At 44.4% G+C, this 21,113-nt stretch overlaps 1 protein-coding gene across 3 annotated transcripts in view; it reads right to left on the bottom strand.

Annotated features, from left to right (window-relative positions):
• SEPTIN11 (septin 11) overlaps nucleotides 1-21,113 on the bottom strand; it is a 106,418-nt gene that overhangs the window by 45,616 nt on the left and 39,689 nt on the right. The window lies entirely within an intron of this gene.

Raw genomic sequence — 21,113 nt, 5'->3', positions numbered from 1 at the left:
TCATAACTTTGGTGCAGTCATGCATCTCGGCCTTTGTTCCATTCAGGTGTTTGGAAAGCTTATCTGTCGTGTTCAAACAATCCTAGATCCCTTATGTCTGGTGTAAAGTTATCGTATCATATTTGTCAAAGGGTGCATTCTAGTAGCATAGCAATACTATGAGGGTGTACTATGTTCAGGGTGGCTGCAGGCAGGCCCCTTGTCATGAAAACCCTTAGGTATCAGGAAGTATACACGTGGGAATACCTTAGGCCCAGACCTTGAACATGGGTGCACGTGGCTATTTTCTACTATTAGATAAGGAACGTTGGTCTCCCAGATAATTCCAATTAAAAGGTGCAAAGAAAAAGGGGGTCAGTCAGCACATCCCAATACGCAGGTGTGCGCTGTCATGGCTAGAAACACAAAGAATAAAACACAATGCAACAGCTCTCTGCAAACCAAATACAATGATGCCAGAGTAATAGAAAATATTCTGGTGCTAATGCTATGCTTATTTTGTAAATTTTAGATTCTTGGCAAACACATTTTGTACAAAACTATTTGGGCCCGTCTGCCACGCGTCAAGGCGATCTCTGTAAGACGGGAACCTAACACTAAATGCTAGGGATCGACCGATTATCGGTTTTACCGATATTATCGGCCGATATTCAGTATTTTGACAGTTATCGGCATCTATTTTGCCGATATACCGATAACGTATTGGGAACACAGAACGCGCTGCTCTCAGCGCTCTCCGTGTTCCCTCAGCAGCACAGGGGAGAAGGAAGCAGTGTCTCCCTCCCCCTGTGCTGCCGCCAATGAGAGGAGAGAAGACAAGAGGAGGGGGAGGGGCTGTGGCACCTGAGGGGTTAACTACCGCGGACCGCAGCTACCGCTCATAGAGGTCGGGAGCCGGCTATGTGATTCTGCAGCCAGCTCCCGCCTCCTGTATATGAATGATTGAGAGACTTATCTTCATTGGTGGCGCAGTGCGCCCCCCCCCCCCCCCCCCAAGCCCCCCAGTATTAATCATTGGTGGCGCAGTGCGCCCCCCACCCCCATAGTAAAAACATTGGTGGCGCAGTGCGCCCCCCCACCCAGTATTAATCATTGGTGGCAGTGGCCACAGGGTCCCCTCTCCCCTGCTCCTCCGATCGGAGCCCCAGCAGTGTAATCCTGGGGCTCCGATCGGTTACCATGGCAGCCAGGACGCTATTGAAGCCCTGGCTGCCATGTTCAGCTCCATGCTGCTGTGTGCACAAAGCACAGAGCAGCAGGGACAGTGTGAGCTCCTATTCACCCTGATAGAGATCTATCAGGGTGAATGGGACAAGGGTTCTAGTCCCTAAGGGGGCTAAAAGTTAGTAAAAAAAAAAAAACACAAAAATATTAAAGTATAAATGAAAAAGATTTACAAAAAATAAATAAATACACGTTAACAATAAACATATTAATTTTCAGCAGATTTGTGTAGGATTTTTTTTTTTCCTCAAAAATGAAAATTCCCAGAATATCGGTATAAATTATCGGCTATCGGCCTGAAAGTTCACAAATTATCGGTATCGGCCCTAAAAAAATCTATATCGGTCGATCCCTACTAAATGCTACCTGTTATGTGCCATAACGGCCACCATAAAATTCAGGGAGTGCAGGTTCCACATGCATGTTGGGTCCACTCTGCTTTTTATCATTTTGGGTTTCAAAATGGCCTCCATTAAATTAAGGGAATGCAGGTACCAACATGCATGCTGAGCCCACTCTATATCTCTCCTGATGCCAGTCGGCTTCCAATGAATGCAATGAGAGTCCACTCTATACCTCTCCTGGTGCCAAAAGTCTTCCAGTGAGTGCAGGCTACAGCTTTATACTTACACTAATTAAAATCAGCCTATGGGGCAGACAGGCTAGTCAGGGGTGCAAGACTAAATGGAGTCAGCCACAACTCCAGTACAAACTGCAAAATAAAGGGGTTAGTCAGCACATCCCAATGCGCAGGTGTGCGCTGCCATGGCTAGAAACACAAAGAAAAAACACAACGCAACAGCACTCTGCAAACCAAATAAAGTACAATAATGCCATAGTAATAGAAAATATTCTGGTTATTCTAATTAAAAGGTGAACACACACTAAAGCTATCACCACAAAACGTATTCCTGGCAAGTCTGATGAACTAGAATTTCCTGGCACGATAATGGACACATTGATTCACATGAATTTACGCCAAGTTACAGTATTGCTTATTCAGCTTGTGCTCATGATGCTAAGGGAGACAGTGCACTCATTATAAATTAAAACAAGCATCTCTTTAGATAGGAATGTCCACATTATATTCATCATAAACATGGAGAAGTGAAGAAATTAACTTGGCAAAAAAGAATTGACCCTTCAGAAGACTTGACTCTCCGGCCTAGTGAAATAGATACAAGCACAACATTTGAAAAGTCCACTTCCTGCGCCAACAACTAAAAATGCAGAAACCCAGAAGGGGAACATTCATGAGCACAATTTATCATTGGGCAGAGAGGAGCTTTGATGAGTTGCTCGCTATAAACGCTGCTCTAGATATTAAAAAGGGGTTGTCCTGCAGTATTTAAAGACTTCAGGCTTATAAAACTAAGAAGTGTTTAGACGGCACGATCTGCTGCTGGCAAATGATGAATTAGGTGACCACGCCAATGATCCTATTACCCAATGAATACGCACACCTGCAGATCATTGCTATGGCTATGTGAACAGAAAAGTAGAAAGTTATACCTTTTGGAAGGCTGGAAGGAAATCATGAAAAAAATATATATATATTTAAAACACCTTTCAGACAACCCCTTTAAGAGCTTTAATTTTCTTTGTGAAATATAGTATCCTACCCCAGATATCGCTAGGGTATTCCACCACTTTTTCAGATTTGTGGGGGTGACTACTAGTATACACCGATACTGGAATGAAGGGGCTGCAGCACTCAATTGGGTCATGCTCACAGCCACCCAATGTGCAGTTTCATTCTCAGGAATCGGATAAGAAAATCAAAAACAGATTGGCGGCACCCCCGTTGATCAGCTGTTTGAGGAAAACACAGCGCTGTACGAGTCGCTGCCTTCTCTTCACTATTTACGGTCACATGCCGCCTCCGGCCTATTGAAATAGGACGGAGGGGGCACATGACCGCTGCAGCAAATTGCGGTGGGTACCAGGCAAGCATGATCACCACCGCGGGTGGGCCGCTCTGTGAGGTCTGATATAAAGTTAGAAAACCCCTTTAAGTACTACTCTTCTATTTTTTCTGGTGCTCTTGCACACCACACCTTACAGACCAGAAATGGCAATAACGGAAACGTTAGACTCCCTCATGGTTTCTGTTCATACTTTCCTTTTATAAACACAGATAAAGGAAACACTTGACCATTATTCAAGTCAAAGCCAACATTTAAAGCCAAAATGTATTTTTACTGAATCCTACAGAAGCTGGGACGGTCATTTATTAACGGTCATATAGGCTCGGTACAATACGGATGAAGAGAGATGTACATGAACACACTGGTCAATCAAGGCACCCGAGATGGGTCAGTCCAGCTGTATATCAATTGAATGTACTTCGTTCAGTCAACTCAAAAATCAGCCTGGCTATGAGATAAGGACCTTATAGACACATGGGACATTTTATGGGTCTTAATTTCAAATGCTCATTTTTTTGACATTGTAACTAACATCTTCTGGACTTCAATAAAGACACTTAAAGGGAACCTGTCACCGGGATTTTGGGTATAGAGCTGAGGACATGGGTTGCTAGATGGCCGCTAGCACATCCGCAATACCCAGTCCCCATAGCTCTGTGTGCTTTTATTGTGTAAAAAAAACGATTTGATACATATGTAAATTAACCTGAGATGAGTCCTGTATGTGACTCATCTCCAGGAGAGGACTCATCAAATCGTTTTTTTCACACAATAAAAGCACACAGAGCTATGGGGACTGGGTATTGCGGATGTGCTAGCGGCCATCTACAACCCATGTCCTCAGCTCTAGGCACAAAATCCAGGTGACAGGTTCACGTTTACTTTTAGCTAATTGGCTTGTGATAGTTAAAGGGGGTTTCTGGTTTTGTGTAAATATTGGACACTACATGACGAAACAGTCCACAACTTAGCATTATACTTTGCTTTAACCCCTTTAGGAAGCAGCTATTTTGGGCGGCATTGCTCACGTGGTTCTATCTGGGGCAGCATGTTCTAGATTGTGACAGGCATATATTCAATCACTTCTTTTCTTCTTTTTTAAAACTAAAAACAGATTTCACAGGGCCCATAGCACCAAGCAGTAGTTTTCTGGCCAAATGCAAGTGACAAAATGAAAGTGTGGGCGACACCGCTATCTGGCGAGTGATGGATCCAAATCCAGATTATTTTAAGAACTGATACATTTATTGACGTCTTTTAAAAACAACGTGTTTCAGGTCTCTAAAGTCTGTTCTTCAAGTTGCTTTTAAAAAGACCACAATAAATGTATCAGTTCCTAAAATGATCTGAATTTGGATCCATCACTTGCACCTTAGCGGCTTCACCAACAATTTCAGTTTGTCTCCTACTTGGAAGTTGCTGGCAACCAGACCCAGGCAATCGCTTGATGTTACAAGCTTACAATAGTGTTGTGCCTATTTCAGCCCACCCATACCTTGCTTGGTTATACATGTCTTTACGCGCTTACACTAGGAGCGCCTTTCTGTTTTCTCTGACTGTGACAAATCGATCTGCAGAAATCAGTAACTGGCCACTCATAACAATCTGGTGATCTAAGGTTTATTTCACACCAGTTTTACGTCCTGATGAGTTCGTTTTTTGCAACGGACTGAACCCTGACCCGTTCATTTCAATGGGTATAAGCCATTAGCATTGTTTTACACTGACCATCTGTCCGTTCAGGAAAAAGCGGAACATGTTCATCTTCATGTGTTTTTCAAGAAAGATTGGTGCATTGAACACAATGGATCCATGAAGAAAAAAAACAGGAGATTCTGTGTGAGATTCAGGTTTTTCTTCACGCATGTGAAAAACGCATCAAAAACATACCTGCAGAAAACACTGATGCAAACTGAAGGAAGATCGAGTTTTGCATCGCTCGTATGAAATATGCCTAACTGAATGCACAAGCGTGCCGGCTTGTAGAAAGCATCACTTAGTGATAGGGTTAATTATCTCAATGTATGGGCCGGAAGCCAAGACTATGTTAGCCTTTGGATTGGATTTACAGGTTTCCACAACCATTGCCTATCTGCCATCATTAAATGCTTATAGTTTTGTTAAAAAACTAATGTGAAAACAGTTCACTTGGCAGTGTGGTTCCAGATTAACAAAACACACCTAAAGTGCACCAAAACGTAATGTTTGTGGAGGGCAGTGTGAGAAGGTAGCTTATATAACTACTACAGTCTTTTTGCTGACCAGCACATTACATTAGCTCCGCATACTTTAAAGAAAAATGTCTGGCATGCCAAGAACCGAGCAGAAACCACAAGCACACAGCAGATGTCTTCAAAAAGTGTGTGCAAGATCAAACCTATGCAACTTCGCTCGCTTTCCATAAAGAAAAGAAAACTGGGCCTTTGATGCCACCAGATAAGATAGCGATCCTAAAAAAATAAATAAAAATCAAAGCTTGACCTCTTAAACAGGACTTAAGGCATAACTTTGATAATCCTTAAGCCAGTTCGTCATCTGCAAACCGCCATTTTGGGGTGACTGCCCCTCATCAGTTCAGAGCAGATTATGGGTGTACCATTACCTTTTTCCCTATAAGAATCCTTATGCCTGCTAGGCCCTCTCCATAAAGAGAAATAGTATCTGACGGGGGGCCTCCCACGCACTTAAACCAGTTCTTTCTGCTGTGCACTGATGAGGGGCAATCCCCCTGAAACAGCCATCTGCAGATGAGGTGCGGGCTTATTTACTATCTAAGTTAAAGGTCGAGCACTGACTTCGGATAGGATTGCTACATTACTTCTGGGGGCATCAGAGGTTCAGCTCTCTTTTCTTTTTTGGAATGAGTCAATTTTTACACCTTTTTCCCAGAGAAGCACTGCCTGGCCTTCAAGGCTCCTTACTCCTAACTAGGCGCTCTCCGTATAGAGAAACAGTACCCCCCAAATGCAAGATATCCAGCCATGTCATGAAGAAGATTCTTCTCTATAGTGAGGATACGTCCCTAGCATTACCATGGGACTTTCCACATGGGTAATTATCAATGATCATACATTACAACTACAGTTACCAAAATTAGTCAATCTACTCTCAAAAGTTTAAGTGGTTTTCCGAGATTTAAAGAGGACCTTTCACCGATTCTTAGCCTAAGAACTAACTATACAGACATGTGGAGCGGCGCCCGGGGATCTCACTGCACTTACTATTATCCCCGGGCGCCGCGCCGTTCTCCTGCTATGCCCTCCGGTATCTCCGTTCCCTAAGTTATGGTAGGCGGAGTCTGCCCTCGTTCTTCTGTAGCGCTGGCCAATCGCATTGCAGAGCTCACAGCCTGGGAGAAAATAACCTCCCAGGCTGTGAGCTCTGCGCTGCGATTGGCCAGCGCTAGAGCAGAACAAGGGCAGACTCCGCCTACCATAACTTAGGGACTGGAATCTCCGCCTACTATAACTTAGTGAGCGGAGATACCGGAGGGCATAACGGGAGAACGGAGCGGCGCCCGGGGATAATAGTAAGTGCAGTGAGATCCCCGGGCGCCGCTCTACCTATCTGTATAGTTAGTTCATAGGGTAATAATCGGTGAAAGGTCCTCTTTAAATACTGATAACCTGTCCTCTGGATAGGTCATCAGTATCTGATCAGTGGGGGTCCGACACCAGGGACCTCAGCCAATCAGCTGTTTGAGAAGGCACCGGGGGCTCCTGTGAGCGCTGTGGCCTTCTCCGTGCTCACCAAACACAGCGCAGTACATTGTGTAGCGGCTGTGCTTGGTATCATAGCTCAGCTTCATTCACTTCTATGGGGCTAAACTGCACCTAGGCCATGTGACCGACGAACGTTTCGTCACTAGGCCCAGGAAAAGCAGCCAGCGCCGCTGCCTTTTCAAACAGCTGATCTGTGGGGGTCCCGTGTGTCGGACCCCCCACCGATCAGATACTGACGATCTATCAAAGAAGAAACTGTATGCTGGGTACATCATAGGTCTCCATGTACTATAGTGTTACATAATTACATTCCCACAAAATCCCAATTCTGGCACATCTTTTCTTATAACTGTGCATTGCACTGCTGCCCTGTTATTCCTCCTGAATATTTATGAATTTATTGACATTCAATTATCGTGTGTCCCTACACAGTCTGACACTGGCAACAATGAACAGACCGTGTCAAAGTCTGTAATGACAAGCCCCCAAATGTCTGTGCATACATACATCTCTAGTAGTCATCACAGAAGAACAAGACACCGTTATATGAAAAGATGCTCCAGAATTGGTATTTTATGAAGAAAAGAACATTTTTGGAGAGCTGAAACAGTTCTGTCGCAGACGAATAGAGGTCCCCAGCAGTAGAAGTTGCCTGGCTGGTGACAGGATAGGACATCACCATCTGATTGGCAGGGGTCCAACACCCCCTCCGATCAGCTGTTTTGCAGCATCTCAGGGCACTACACAGTTCTGTTCATTCTGTAGAGGACAAAGATGGTTATTGATGGGGGGTAGATATAAACTCTGTGTGTTCCTGCCCCTACAGAGGTCAAGGGTCATCTCTCATTGGGGCCGTCATAGTGGATGAAGCTTGTCTGGTTCCAGCACTGGAGCTACAGTAGAACAGCTGATCAGCGGGGGTGCGGGGTGTCAATCATATAGTGATGACCTATCATCAGGGTAGGCTGTCAGTTGTAAAATCCTGGACAACCCCTTTAAAAAGGACCTGTAGCCTTTCTGGACATGTCTGGTTTAATAACTCCTTGCATTCCCCATGTAATAACCATTCTGGAACATCTATTCTAATGACTCTACGCTGTGCCATTCCTGTATCATTTCTGCTAGAAGTTATAAATGAGTTGCGAGCAGTCTGCAATGATGGTCAAGATGGGTACTGCTAGAGGTAGCCATCTGTCGACCTTTATCTTATGCCCTGTTTTCGGATATGGGAGTGTGCCACGCCACTACCACCAATGTGTTAGAACGTCCCACTCTCCTTTAAGATGAACTGTCATTTCTCCCACCTGTCTGTTTTTGCAAATACTTACTTTTCCCAAAAATAACTGCTTCACTGGGAGACAGACATGCGAGCGGACAGATCTCATTAAATGACGCTTTTACTATTTGATTTAGGTATTTTTATTTATTTATTATACGATTCAACCTTTTTGTTTTTCATGGATTGCACATCTATATTGGCACTGATGCTTTTACTCTGTGATAATTGAATTCTTTCCTGCCCACAGAAATCCAGTATGTGGCCACTACCTCTTTCACCAGAGTCCAGGGCACTAAAAGTCTTCCAATCCAGTGTGCAGTGTGGTTAGCCGCATGATAAGCACTTGCAGACAAAAGTATGACTCACCCGCTACCAATTCCACACCCCGGGATCATGGCATATACAGCAAAGATAAATCAGAGAGATTTTGGCAAGCATAAACTCACTTAGAGTTCCACTTCATCCAGTTCTGTATGTATTATAGGAATATATGTCTGCTTTTTTTTTATGCTTCATTTCGACTGTGCCTTGTGTGGTACTTTCTATTGGCACAACCTCACACAATGTACTGTCACAGAGTGTACGGTGCATATTAAATGGTGCCCAAGCATGTGCCGTACAGTACTGAGCTTTCTGAGATACCAGAGTTAAAAAAATATATATATGTCTTTTTGCAAGCTGTGACTTTGTTTTCTTTGAATCCCATCAGCTGGAGGCTCATGTACAGCTCTTATCTGTATCAAAAAAATCACGAAAAATAATGCACATTAGATGCAAACATTATATATGGACTAAGCCCTCACTCAGATATGATAAAATCTGAGAATCATAGCCAATTTATTTTGATCAAAACACATCTGTGCCCGTCTGATTTTTCTTTGATAAATGTTGCCATGTACATCCGCATATTCAGTTCTATATCGTGCAGGATGGTTTGTATCTTTTTCTGTGATTTTCTCTTATCTCTGACCTCAACCTGATAAGAGTATGGTTAAGGGCCTTATTACACCAACAGATTATCTGACAGATTTTCTGTCCAATCATTGGTCAAATGGCCGTTTACACACACAGCTCTTTTACTATACACACCAACTATTGGTCGGATTGGACAGATAATGGTCAGATAATCTGTTGGTGTAATAAAGGCCTTAAAGGGGTTCTGTACTTTGTTTAAACTGATGATCTATCCTCTGGATAGATAATCAGCTTCTGATCGGCGGGGGTCCGACACCCAGGACCCCCGCCGATCAGCTGTTTGAGAAGGCAGCGGCTCGGCCTTCTCACTGTTTACTGCTGGCCCAGTGACGTCACGACTAGTATCACTGGCCTGGGCGCGGCTAAGCTCTGTTCACTTGAATGGAGCTTAGCCCCGTCCAGGCCAGTTGATACTAGTCGTGACACCACTGGGCCAGCAGTAAACAGTGAGAAGGCCGCCGCGCTGCTGGAGCGCCGCTGCCTTCTCAAACAGCTGATCGGCATGGGTCCCCCGCCGATCAGAAGCTGATTATCTATCCAGAGGATAGATCATCAGTTTAAACAAAGTGCAGAACCCCTTTAAGTGTTTATGGGGTCATACCCATATACATACAGTCATATTTGTATGACTAATGTACAGACACATGGGGTCGTGCCACTGTCTGTACCCCAATATTCTTGACTGACCGTATAATTTTTATATAGACTTTTCTTTTAATATGATCTAAAAAATATGAATATTTTATGGCTATATTAGGTCTAATTTCTCAATACTAGGAGAGATCTAGAGTTAAATGTGGCAGAATGGTGGCCTAATTTGCCCTCCAAACCTGGCATACATGCTTTGCACCAAATATACTATTGGGGTCATTTATCAAACTGGTGTAAAGTAGAACTGACTTAGTTTCCTATAGCAACCAATCAGACTCCGCCTTTCATTTTCCAAAGGAGCTGTCAAAAATGAAAGGAGGAATCTGATTGGTTGCTATGGGCAACTAAGCCAGTTCTACTTTACACCAGTTTGATACATTTCCCCTTGTGTTTTAGATATTATTTGCACCTTATCCACCAAGAAGGAGTGGCTTATTGCAAAAGGCATGGCTTAGATGGTGTAAAATTAGGCAAAAGATGCAAATTTATTATCCAGCAGGGAGTTTGATAAATCTTGTGCGCCTTTAGACTTGTCTAGTTTAAGTGTACATTGTCTTTCTAAATATTACACAGGATTAGTAAATCTGCTCCAATGGGTCATGAAAACATTTCTTGTTGCCCGTATCAACCAACCACAGGACAGCTTTCATTTCTTCAACTGGTTTGGAAAATACAAGCTGCACTATGATTGGTTGGATAATAAGGTCAGTTTTCTGTTAGGCAGTTTTGATATAGGAGTACCAATTGTATGGCTTTACTTTGTTTTTGTTAGTTCTATATTCTCTTTATAGTTGTAGGACTTACAGAGATATTACATGGTTCTTCACTAGATGCTTTGTTTTTCAATGTATTGTTTTACCTCTATACTGCGGTTCTATCGTTTTTACTTGAGTTTACTACAACAGTATGCTCAGTTCTTATTAGGTTGGCCAATATTTTTCAGGGACACTTGTCAATCAATTCAAATCCTCATAAGGAGGTCTACTGAACTCTAACATTAATGGTCCGTCAACCTTCTGGTGGTTCCCCAGTGCTAGGGTTGAGGAGAAAACGACTATCACCCTGGAAAGTACCACAGGAACGAAGACAGAGAAGGCTTCCTTATTTGCTGGGCTGTAAAAGTTCAAGGCTTGCTTTCAACTTTGTAAAGTTAACATGACTTGGCTGCTGTAAATTCATACTGGTAAAAAAAAAAAAAAAAACACACACAAAAAAAAACAAAAAAACAGTAAACTGGAAACTTATGGTCCTGTCATTGCAGATATTTTTGTGAGAACATCTCTGTATCTAACACGTTTGAGGAATTGGAACAGACAGTTGCCCACTAGAAACCCAGGGTGCAGAGATGAGTAGGAACATCTGTGCATTCTTCTGCGTCTCACAAACTTCCTCCAGAACAAGGATGTGAGAGGCAAAGAAGAATTCTCAGATTCAAAGTCAAACTGGAAACATATGTTAGGTCCAAGTGCTGGGCCAAGCCTCTGCTAGTCCTCTTCTCCAAATATCAGAGCTGCTTCTCCAGCACAAGTGTGTATTCTTAGGATAGCTGCATTCCATTCCATGCAATGTCACAACTAGTCCCATTCACCAACATGCCCCATCCACACAAAGCATCCAGCAATAGGAGTCTCCTGCTTCTATCTGTGCACACCAACAACTGCTTGTCCCTGCGCAAATGTTAAGAAATACAGAAGATAGCAGGGATGAGTGCACGAATAAAGAAATGCACCATCTGGTAGGGTAGGTATATCAGTTCAAGGGTTTAGTCAGCGTGCCCGTTCTCAGAACGTGTTCTACAATGTCACGTATGCATTCTGAAAACCCAGCCTTGGATAGCAACCATATGATACATGGTGCACTTCATTCCTCCCGCAGAAATGTGTAGGTGCTAGGCAATGACATTGTCCTCAATGGATGGCCCCTTTAAAAAGGGTTGCCCACCAAATAATATTAGTTTTCAACCACCACTTTGATCTGAATTCTTTTGTAGTTGCATGTAATAAAAAAAAAAAATTGTATAGCTATTGAGATAGTCAATTAAATCTATCTGTATATAGCGACCTACTGTTGGCTCTTTTTATAATTTCTCTGTCCTTCTCACTGAGATGGAAGCACATGCTCAGTTCCGTCCTTCAACTACCACTAGCTGCAGCAGACAGGGTATGCCCTTTGAGAAAGGACATGCCCCCTAAGCTGCCAGCTTAAAATAAATCTAGCAGGTTTGAGTAATGAATGGGGAGATCTCTGGATGCATCTCAGAGTCACAGGGCTGGTTCTAGCTTTGTTAGAAAGAGGTTCTCATGTACTATATTATGTCTGGTTTTAATATCTTACATCAAACATGGGATAGCCCCTTCAAGCAAAGTTCACATCTAGACACTGCACTGCACCTCTCATTCCTTCAGCGCCAGGAAGCTCTGAACAGCAGTGATTCCAGGTCACTTTGCCAATAACTGGATTTATTAAACATTAGACAAAGTTCAGCAGTTCTAGGCCTTAAAGGGGTTAGCCCATGACTAATCTAAAAAATGAAAACCAGACCTCATAGTACATAACAATCTCTTTCTAACAAAGCTAGAACCAGCCCTGTACCTCACATGGGCGTGTCCATGCTCTCCCTATCACAGCTCAGGGGGCGTGTCCATGCTCTCCCTATCACAGCTCAGGCAGTTGAAGGATGAAACGGAGCATGTGCGGCCTTCTCAGTGAGCAGGACAAAGAAATGAGAGGATAAAAACAAAAAACAAACAGCAGGTGGTGCTATACAGATACATTTCATTGAATAACTCAGTGGCTATGTGAAATGTTTAATTATATGCTATTACAAAAGTATTCAGATTCAGGTGTTGGTTTGAAAACTGTAGAATATTTTTCGTGGGACAACCCCTTTAAGCTTTGTATTAGCACAGTTAGTCTACTTTCACACTCGCGTTTTGGCTTTCAGTTTGTGAGATCCGTTCAGGGCTCTCACAAGCGGTCCAAAACGGATCAGTTTGCATTCTAATGCATTCTGAATAGAAAAGGATCCGCTCAGAATGCATCAGTTTGCATCAGTTCCATCTCCATTCCGCTTTGGAGACGGACACGAAAACGCTGCTCGCAGCGTTTTGATGTCCGTCTGATGAAACTGAGCCAAATGGATCCGTCCTGGCACACAAGGCGTCAGTGAAAACGGATCCGTCCCCATTGACTTACATTGTGTGCCAGGACGGAGCAGTTTTCACTGACACAATCTGGCACAATAGAAAACGGATCCGTCCTCCATTGACTTTCAATGGTGTTCAAGACGGATCCGTCTTGGCTATGTTAAAGATAATACAAACGGATCTGTTCTGAACGGATGCAGACGGTTGTATTATCTGACAGGATCCATCCATGATGGATCTGCACAAAACGCGAGTGCGAAAGTAGCCTTAAAAACATATGATATGGACAATGATTATAGACAAAGGATGTTACATCTGAAAACATACAATAAAGGTCTTTTTTCTAAAGAAAAGTTCTGTGCAAAAAGTCTGCACATCTGCTTCAAGAAGAGCTCCACTTATGTCCAGCCTTTCTAAATGTTATTTTGTGAAAACAAAAATATATATTAATGATGCCAATACATGAATAGGCAGAAATTCTGCTCTAGCATGTGGCTCCTTTACTTACCATAAATGTGTTTTAGGCCTCATGCACACGACCGTTTTTTTTTGCGGTCCGCAAAAACAGGGTCCGGAGGTCCGTGATCATGAAATAAAAAGTCGTTTTGGTGTCCGCCTGGCCGTGCGGAGCCAAACGGATCCGTCCTGACTTACAATGCAAGTCAATGGGGACGGATCCGTTTGACGTTGACACAATATGGTGCAATTGCAAACGGATCCGTCCCCTATTGACTTTCAATGTAAAGTCAGGAGTCCCTATTATACCATCGGATCGGAGTTTTCTCCAATCCGATAGTATATTTTAACTTGAAGCATCCCCATCACCATGGGAACGCCTCTATGTTAGAATATACCGTCGGATTTGAGTTAGGTCGTGAAAACTCATATCCGACAGTATATACTAACACAGAGGCGTTCCCATAGTGATGGGGACGCTTCAAGTTAGAATATACTACGAACTGTGTACATGACTGCCCCCTGCTGGCTGGCAGCACCCGATCTCTTACAGGGGGCTGTGATCCGCACAATTAACCCCCTCAGGTGCCGCACCTGAGGGGTTAATTGTGCGTATCATAGCCCCCTGTAAGAGATCAGGTGCTGCCAGGCAGGAGGGGGCACACCCTCCTCCCTCCCCAGTTCTAAATTCATTGGTGGCCAGTGGGCCCCGGCTCCCTCCCCTGTATTACTGTACATTCATTGGTTGCCAGTGGGCCCCCCCTCCCTCCCCTGTATTACTGTAGATTCATTGGTGGCCAGTGGGCCCCCCTCCCTCCCCCTCCTAATTAAAATCCCCCCCCCCCCCATCATTGGTGGCAGCGGAGAGTTTCGATCGGAGTCCCAGTTTAATCGCTGGGACTCCGATCGGTAACCATGGCAACCAGACATCGCAGGTAAGTATAATGCTTCTAAAAATTGCTAAGTAACCATGGCAACCAGGACTGCAGTAGCGTCCTGGTTGCCATGGTTACCGATCGGAGCCCCAGTGATTAAACTGGGACTCCGATCGGAACTCTCTGCTGCCACCAATGATGGGGGGGGGGTTTAATTAGGAGGGGGAGGGAGGGGGGGCCGCACTGGCCACCAATGAATGTACAGTAATACAGGGGAGGGAGGCGGGGCCCACTGGCCACCAATGAATGTACAGTAATACAGGGGAGGGAGGGGGGGCCCACTGGCCACCAATGAATGTACAGTAATACAGGGGCGGGAGGGGGGCCGCACTGGCCACCAATGAATGTACAGTAATACAGGGGAGGGAGGGGGGCCGCACTGGCCACGAATAAATGTAATACAGGGGAGGGAGGGAGGGGGGGCACACTGGCCACCAATGAATTAAAAACTGGGGTGGGAGGGGGGTGTGCCCCCTCCTGCCTGGCAGCACCTGATCTCTTACCGGGGGCTATGATACGCACAATTAGCCCCTCAGGTGCGGCACCTGAGGGGTTAATTGTGCGGATCACAGCCCCCTGTAAGAGATCGGGTGCTGCCAGGCATCAGGGGGCAGTCATGTACACAGTTTGTAGTATATTCTAACTTGAAGCGTCCCCATCACTATGGGAACGCCTCTGTGTTAGAATATACTGTCGGATCTGAGTTTTCACAAAGTGAAAACTCAGCTCTGAAAAAGCTTTTATGCAGAGGGATCTGCGATCCGTCTGAGTGTGAAAGTAGCCTACGGCCACGGATCACGGACGCCAATCTTGTGTGCATCCGTGTTTTTTTACGGACCCATTGACTTGAATGGGTCAGTGAACCGTTGTCCGTCAAAAAAAATAGGACAGGTCCTATTTTTTTTGACGGACAGGAAACACTGATCACGGCCGCGGATGAACAACGGTGCATTTTCCAAGTTTTCAACGGACCCATTGAAAGTCAATGGGTCCGCAGAAAATCACGGAAAACGGAACAACGGCCACGGATGCACACAACGGTCGTGGAACATGTTACAGAGCAGGAGCAGCGGAGCAAATCGATAAAACATTTTCTAGGAAGAGATTCAGTGTAACTTGTAATTTTGTCATTTAAAGAAGCACTCCCACACAAATTTGTATTCTGTGATCTGTTAGAAAGGTACGTGATGTAAACTGTAGTGAAGGTAATCGTCTCACCAGTGAGTGTTTTTGTGAGATATAACCTTCCTTCTGATCCTGAGCTGTGTCATGTGACCAACTCTCTAATCTCCAACTGACACAGGACAGGAAGTCAATTACTTCTCTACTCATTCCTATAAAAAACAGACATTGAGGCTCCCATAGGAATACATAGAGAAACTGACTTCCTGTCCCCATGTAAGATGCTGTGTTATTTGGAGAGCAAGAAAACAAAACACGTCCCACGGCGCGAATTACCGTCTACCAGTCACCAGGGTCAAGAAGGAATCTTCTTGACCCTCTTTTGTACCTGATGAAGGGGAGTGATTCCCCGAAACGCGTTGTATTGCTGCATTAAAAGATTCCTTCTTGACCCTGGTGACTGGTAGACGGTAATTCGCGCCGTGGGACGTGTTTTGTTTTCTTGCACTACTATCTTCTTGGGGGCTCCAGGCTTCTCCTTTTGAAGATCCCTCGTGGTCCCGAGGCTGCAGACCGCCATATCCAGACGTCCAGGCTTGTTTGAAAATACCTACAATAGTGTTGTGCCTATATCCGCACAACCACACAAGGTGAGCCTTGCCAATTCTTTTTGTTCACCATTATACACCCACAGAATTACCCTATGGTGCGCCCATCTGTTTCTCTACAGATTCAAAACCAGCCTGCTACATCACGTGTTATTTGGAGAGGCAGAGTGTTGGTCACATGACATACAGGTTCTTCTCCAAAAATTAGCATATTGTGATAAAGTTCATTATTTTCTGTAATGTACTGATAAACATTAGACTTTCATATATTTTAGATTCATTACACACAACTGAAGTAGTTCAAGCCTTTTTTTGTTTTAATATTGATGATTTTGGCATACAGCTCATGAAAACCCAAAATTCCTATCTCAAAAAATTAGCATATCATGAAAAGGTTCTCTAAATGAGCTATTAACCTAAATCATCTGAATCAACTAATTAACTCTAAACACCTGCAAAAGATTCCTGAGGCTTTTAAAAACTGCCAGCCTGGTTCATTACTCAAAACCGCAATCATGGGTAAGACTGCCGACCTGACTGCTGTCCAGAAGGCCATCATTGACACCCTCAAGCAAGAGGGTAAGCCACAGAAAGAAATTTCTGAACGAATAGGCTGTTTCCAGAGTGCTGTATCAAGGCACCTCAGTGGGAAGTCTGTGGGAAGGAAAAAGTGTGGCAGAAAACGCTGCACAACGAGAAGAGGTGACCGGACCCTGAGGAAGATTGTGGAGAAGGACCGATTCCAGACCTTGGGGGACCTGCGGAATCAGTGGACTGAGTCTGGAGTAGAAACATCCAGAGCCACCGTGTACAGGCGTGTGCAGGAAATGGGCTACAGGTGCCGCATTCCCCAGGTCAAGCCACTTTTGAACCAGAAACAGCGGCAGAAGCGCCTGACCTGGGCTACAGAAAAGCAGCACTGGACCGTTGCTCAGTGGTCCAAAGTACTTTTTTCGGATGAAAGCAAATTTTGCATGTCATTCGGAAATCAAGGTGCCAGAGTCTGGAGGAAGACTGGGGAGAGGGAAATGCCAAAATGCCTGAAGTCCAGTGTCAAGTACCCACAGTCAGTGATGGTCTGGGGTGCCATGTCAGCTGCTGGTGTTGGTCCACTGTGTTTTATCAAGGGCAGGGTCAATGCATCTAGCTATCAGGAGATTTTGGAGCACTTCATGCTTCCATCTGCTGAAAAGCTTTATGGAGATGAAGATTTCATTTTTCAGCACGACCTGGCACCTGCTCACAGTGCCAAAACCACTGGTAAATGGTTTACTGACCATGGTATTACTGTGCTCAATTGGCCTGCCAACTCTCCTGACCTGAACCCCATAGAGAATCTGTGGGATATTGGGAAGAGAAAGTTGAGAGACGCAAGACCCAACACTCTGGATGAGCTTAAGGCCGCTATCGAAGCATCCTGGGCCTCCATAACACCTCAGCAGTGCCACAGGCTGATTGCCTCCAGGCCACCCCGCACTGAAGCAGTCATTTCTGCAAAAGGATTCCCGACCAAGTATTGAGTGCATAACTGAACTTAATTATTTGAAGGTTGACTTTTTTTGTATTAAAAACACTTTTCTTTTATTGGTCGGATGAAATATGCTAATTTTTTGAGATAGGAATTTGGGGTTTTCATGAGCTGTATGCCAAAATCATCAATATTAAAACAAGAAAAGGCTTGAACTACTTCAGTTGTGTGTAATGAATCTAAAATATATGAAAGTCTAATGTTTATCAGTACATTACAAAAAATAATGAACTTTATCACAATATGCTAATTTTTGGAGAAGAACCTGTAGCTAAGGCTCAGAAGGGAGGTTATAACTCACAAATACAGTCGCTGGTATGAAAATTACCTTCACTACAGTTTACATCACATACCTTTCTAACATATCAGAGAATAACATTTTTTGTGGGAATGCTTCTTTAAGTCTCTGCTTTTTCTTTGCTTAGGAGTCATGGGGGCAGTCTTATCAGTGCAGTGCTCCAGACAAAAAAAAATGACCAGGAGCCATTGGCTCCTAAACTAAAAAATTTAGGAGCCAAATTACATTTTTTAGTCGCCAAATTTAAAATGCATATCATTTTAAAAAAAAGGACTTTGAGAAGATGAGACGCAGGTGCACTACATATAGGAGAAAACAGCACCACATGCCTCTCACATCCAGGGACATTTTCTGGGGAACAAGGTGACTAAAAATGGCGAATTGCGTGGTTTAGAGGTTTTTTTTTCTGTTACGGCCTTCACCGAGCGGGAATATTTTTTAATATTTTAATAGCTCACACTTTTTGGGACGTGGCGATATGTAATATGTTCTTTGTTTGTAAATTTTATATGTAAAACTGGGAAGGGGGCCATTTAAACTTTTAGTATTTTTTTAGTTTTTTTTTTACTTTTTATTTGACAACCATTTCTCCCATTAGGGACTAGAACCTGGATCGTGTCATCCCTTGTCCTATTCACCCTGATAGAGCTCTATCAGGGTGAATAGGACCTCACACTCTCCCTGCTGCCCTGTGCATAGTACACACAGCAGCAGGGAGCTGAACATGGCAGCCAGGGCTTCAGTAGCTTCCTGGCTGCCATGGTAACTATCTGAGCCCCAGCAGTGTAATCTGCCACTGCCACCAATGAAGGGGATGGGGACACTGTGGCCACCATATAACAATGGGAGGGAGACGGGGACGACTTGTGGCCAGTGATAATGGAAAGGGGGGGGGGGGGGGGGAGAGGCTTTGGGAGAGCGCACTAGAGGACCTTTCATGGGTCCAAAGAATCTGAACTTATCAGCAGGCTGCATAGAGCGGCGCCCAGGGATCTAAGTGCACTTACTATTATTCCTGGGCGCCGCTCCGTTCGTCCGCTGTGGCCCCCGGTATTTTCAGCATTCAGAGGAAGGAGGAGGAGACGCCAGTGTGTCTCCGTCTCCATGACAGCAGCGCTGTCCAATCACAGCGCAGAGCTCAAAGCCAGGGAGAAAAAACCTCCCTGGCTCTGAGTTCTGTGCTGTGATTGGACAGCGCTGCTGTCAGGGAGAAGGACAGACACTGGCGTCTCCTCCTCCTTCCTCTGAATGCTGAAAAGACCGGGGGCCACAGCGGACGAACGGAGCGGCGCCCAGGAATAATAGTAAGTGCACTTAGATCCCTGGGCGCCGCTCTATGCAGCCTGCTGATAAGTTCAGATTCTTTGGACCCACGAAAGGTCCTCTTTGACTCCATACAATTGTCTGCAGCGGTATCGCAGACCGGGCACCCGGCCTCAATAACAGGGCATGCGATCTGGGGCACCTGAGGGGTTAATGGCCGCGGATCGCATGCCCTGTTATTGAGGCCGGGTGCCGGGTCTGTGATACCGCTGCAGAGTCGCAGACACTTATGTTTTACATTCATTTCATTGGCGGCGCAGTGGCGACAGCTCCTCCCCTCCTCCTCCCTGCTATCTCCCCATTGGTGGTAGTGGCGGCAGCGTCACAGTGGAGAGGGAGGGACTCCTTCCTTCTCCACTGTGCCGTGTCCTACTGAACTTAGGCTGCGCAGGATCGCGGCGGTACAGTCGCAAATGGCGACAAGACTAAAAAGTCTTGTCGCCATCTGCAAATTTTAAGGCGCATTGGCGACCGTTTTGGTCGCCATCTGGAGCCCTGCAGTGACTGACAGTTATTTCTGTACGAGTCTGTATACAGCTATACAGAATCTTTTCCCATAAAACGATATATTAGTCTGCTCAGCAAGTCCTGCTCCAGAACATGCTGCCTGCTGACTCCTCTGCTTTTTATAGACAGGTTCCCTTTAAAGCACTAATGGCTATATAGAAAAAACAAAAAGAAAAAGTCTCAGAATACGTTGCCTGTCTTCTATGCGCTGCAGGTCCTGAAGTGATATGGGCAAGTTCACACAGTAATGCGTTTTATATGAAGGACCGCGCTGCTTCAATCTCCATAGAGGGATATGACTTTCGTAGCAGGATTTTTCCGCACTTCCTAAATGTAGTATATACGAATCCTCACACAAATGTTTTAAAATGCCTTAAAACATATCCTTGTGTTGAGACCTGACCCGGGTTTCGCTTGAGGCTGACGAAGCGTCAAGCGAAACCCGGGTCAGGTCTGAACACAAGGATATGTTTTAAGGCATTTTAAAACATTTGTGTTTGTGAGTATAATAAATTGTACTTTTATACCTTTTGTGGTGGTTCTTCACTATCTGCGCACATCCCTTTTTGAAGGTTATACGATCTACCGGGAGGGTGTGAGCGACTGAGGATTCGTATATACTACATTTAGGAAGTGCGGAAAAATCCTGCTACGAAAGTCTATCCCTCTATGTAGATTGAAGCAGCGCGGTCCTTCATATAAAACACTAATGGCTATATATTCAGGATTTGCTGTATATAAGAAAAGGTTCTCAAATTGTAAACCTTTGGCATTCAGTAAAACTAAGACCAGGAAGTCACAACAATAGGATCTAGCATTTTGAAATCCAGCTGCCAGATCCTTTTCTCCCCCAAAAGAGTTGGGAAGTCCTGCCGAAATCTATGGGTTTGGCTGACATTAATCTCATGTGATGGCCAGAGTAAAGTGACAGAAGAATAGCAAGGCAGAGACCTCTGCTCATAAATAAGACCAATGCTCAGCTCATATTTGCAGATATCTTTATATCAATATGTCTGTGGGCGTTTTTTGTCAATGTACTGCCTTTGAAAAAATAGGTTATAATTATTGCTGCTATATGTGGCAAGAGCAGTTCTTACATTTATGGGGACAGTTACCTTTACACAAATATTCCCGTTTTTACTCCGGCTTTCTTTGACAGAAACAGTTTAGTGTGACAAGGTGAAAGAGCTGAATAGGGGCAAATACTTTTCAAAACCACGTTTCCTTGCCCTTCGTTTGGATCAATACATGCTGGAAAATGTCTGGCTGAAGCGTCTCCTAGAAAAAACAGCTGTTTGCCAGGGGTTATGAGAGCCATGTGTAATTAAATTCATTTAAAAGATATTTTTAGAGTTCAGGACACTGATGGCCTATCTTCAGGATAGGCTATCAATATCAGATTGGGAGGGGG

Source organism: Bufo bufo, chromosome 2, assembly GCF_905171765.1.
Source record: "Bufo bufo chromosome 2, aBufBuf1.1, whole genome shotgun sequence".
NCBI lineage: Eukaryota > Metazoa > Chordata > Amphibia > Anura > Bufonidae > Bufo > Bufo bufo.
The sequence above is the reverse complement of the archived record's forward strand: the minus strand, read 5'-3'. Positions and strand labels throughout refer to the sequence as shown.